Source organism: Pteropus alecto, unplaced genomic scaffold (assembly GCF_000325575.1).
Source record: "Pteropus alecto unplaced genomic scaffold, ASM32557v1 scaffold14, whole genome shotgun sequence".
Taxonomy (NCBI): domain Eukaryota; kingdom Metazoa; phylum Chordata; class Mammalia; order Chiroptera; family Pteropodidae; genus Pteropus; species Pteropus alecto.
This window is the reverse complement of record NW_006436810.1, coordinates 784,062-787,087: the sequence shown is the minus strand read 5'-3', so window position 1 is coordinate 787,087 and position 3,026 is coordinate 784,062. Positions and strand designations below refer to the sequence as shown.

Below are 3,026 nucleotides of genomic sequence, written 5' to 3'. Positions count from 1 at the left end.
TTTCCATTCGTGTAAATGTAACGAATAAAGTGTCTTTAAGAGTATTCAACTGCGTTAATGATATTTATTTTACAATGAAGGAATTTCAAGTAATAGTTCACTATTACTTTGTATTTTCTGCATTGTTTGAATTCCTGATAAATATAAATAATATTTCCAGAGTCATGAAATCATTATTTTTAAAACAAAATGTACACTCTGATAGGTCTATTTATGATATAAACTTGCAAATTTTAAAACTATTTTTTAAAATATACCTTAGTTTGAAATACTCCACTTTTTTAAATGTGCTTTTTAGAAAGTTTTCACACCTTCACATACATGAGCTCATGAGCTCTGTCAATGTAGAATAAATAGCTTACACACAAAGTTATGTGATTCTGCATTAATCGCTAATTTTCTTTTTGTCAACTCATCCTCTAAAATATATGTTGATACATTTTTCCTGTCTCTCTATTTACCAAAAAAAAAAAAAAAGGGGGGGGGAGGGAAGGGAAGAAATAGAGAGGAAGAATGTGGAAGGAGAGAGGAAGGGAGGGGAGGAAGGAGAGGAAGAAAAGGGAAAGGAAGGAAAAACATCACCTCTACTAGTACTAAAACCAAAATTTGTAGTAATTTTGAGTAAAGAGTAACTCATTGTTCTATACTTCATTTAATATTTTACATTTTCCTTTGGATGAGTTTTCATGCTTTTTACACACATGCACACTGAATGCAAGAGGATGAACTAACTCATTATAAATTGATATGAATGTTCAATGTAATTTATTTTACCTAAGCAGAATAAAATGCAATTAAAAATAATGTAGGACTCTAATATGAATTTCTACTACTTCTAAGGAATTAGTGAACACACTCTATTAGATGTGACACAAGCATATTCTGTAATATTCTTTCCTAAGTCACTGAATTTTTTACCACCTTTCATTTTTATTTTTAAAATGACGTTTTCTAACAATCTACTAAAGACAATCTAAAAAACATAAAAACATTTTAATCAGTAATTTTTTGTCATAATCTATCAATTCCATCTGCTTTTCATGTGTTATAATCTCTGAATTTGAGATGCAATTTACAATCAATGATTTTATAACGTCATAACATGCAATGATTGATGATTTATTTTTTTCAGTGTTTACGAAACATAATGATACATCTTGAAATAATTTCCTTAGTTTAATGAAATATGGTATTTAATAGCTCAAAAAAAATATATATATATATATCACATTTTAATTGGCAATTGTTGGTTATTTGAAGTTGGGTATGTTTGTGATATGTATTTTGGCCTTAGGGTTAGTTTCTTTACTCAGTTTTTAAAAACTATAACTGTTATTTTGTTAAGAATTTGTAAGATGCATTTAAAATAATAAGGTAAGATTTATTATGCTGCAGATTTTCTCGCTTTACTTTTCCACATGGCTTTTGAATGGTCGTCTTATTTTGACATAAAATATGTATTGTTCAATTATTCTGGTCATGTCTTCCTCAGATTTCTGGTCTCTTTTGAATGTATTTTTATTTATCTTGGCTTGCTAGTTAGGGAACAGGTCCAGAATATAGTCAAAGCAGTTCATCTCACTTTGACATGTTGTTGAGAAAGCAGGCACTTTGCAGGTCCTAAAGGGGGTGCCAGAGAAAGCTTTCCTGTTCCTTAATCTCTTCTGTGGCTTGGGCCTACGGGGTAAGAGGTGTTGATTTTTAATTCTATCATTCAGCCATCCCACGGCCTCTCTAAAACTAAGGAAAACAGAGATAACTCTAAGGAGATGTTGTTAACCATTCTTTCTAGAGGTCACAGAAATCAGGGATAAACACTTCATCTTAACTCTTATCAATGGTGATTTCTAGATGTTAGCCCAGCCTATTATAAGGGAAAGATTTCTGTTTCTTGCTGGAACTTCAGTAGCAACTAAGAATTCACTAGCAATCCACTCTTTGCAGTTCAACAACTATTGATTTTGCAGAGACAGATAATCTGGAGTTGATAATACAAGAGGTAGGAGTAAAATTGGTCATCTTTTTTCGGAGAATTTTCTGCATCCTGTATGTTTGCAATTGTTTTTAAATGGTTCATTTATCTTTACACAGAGAGCCTATGGAACTCAAAGATATAATAAATATTAGCCTAACATTCACCTGTATTTCTTCTAATATCTACATGTTTTAAAATTTTGTTCATGTATCTCTTCAGCCCATCTGCTATTTTTTAAAGATGTTGGGTACAGAACTAAGTTTTTCATGTAAGAGTATTTTGTTATTCCTATTTTCCTATTTTAATTGTCCAGTACCATATTTTAAAAAGTCATTTCAAAAAATAAATAAAAATTAAATTAAAAATAAAATAAAATAAATAAAATAAAAACAATCTTTCCCCCAGTGATATGTAATTCTTTAACGTATTGAACTGCTTTTGGAAAATATTATATTAAGATACCTGCAATGAAACTATTTCATTTTATTTTCAGTAGATCTAGACTGCCTTTGTTCCATTATTTGTGATTACCTGTAGAATTATGATTATTTTTTTTAGGCGAGGCAACCCTTGGTTGACCTTACAGATTGCAAGGACCTTGTCAGCTTACAATCCTTTATTTATTTATTTTTTTAAATTCTTTACGTCTACAGCATCTGGTCTTCCTGGGTGGTCCCCCATCCAAGTACTAACCGGGCCTGACCTTGCTTACCTTCCAAGATCAGATAGGACCAGGCTTGTTCAGGGTAGCTTGGCCGTAGACTATTGTCAGCTTTTAATTGACATAAATCACAAGTGTGTAGCTCGATGAAGGAAAACCATCTTTCTCTTCGTTTTAATTTTCCTCTCAGGTTCATGTGGGGGTGGAGCAGGGGAGGTGTTTGACAAAGTCTGAGTACCCCAAGGAGAGGGTGTTACAGCAGACAGACAGGGGTCCCTGCCTAAGGCCCCAGGACTCTGGCCCTGACCCCCGGCCTGTCCTTCTCTCCCTGCCACCCCAGATGGACGTGTACTGTTTCCTCTTCACGGACCTGCTCTTGGTGACCAAGGC

General features: G+C 33.1%; 1 pseudogene; it reads right to left on the bottom strand.

Moving 5' to 3' along the window:
• Positions 1-2,619: 2,619 nt before the first annotated feature.
• Positions 2,620-2,738, bottom strand: LOC112481306 (annotated as a pseudogene).
• Positions 2,739-3,026: the final 288 nt, after the last annotated feature.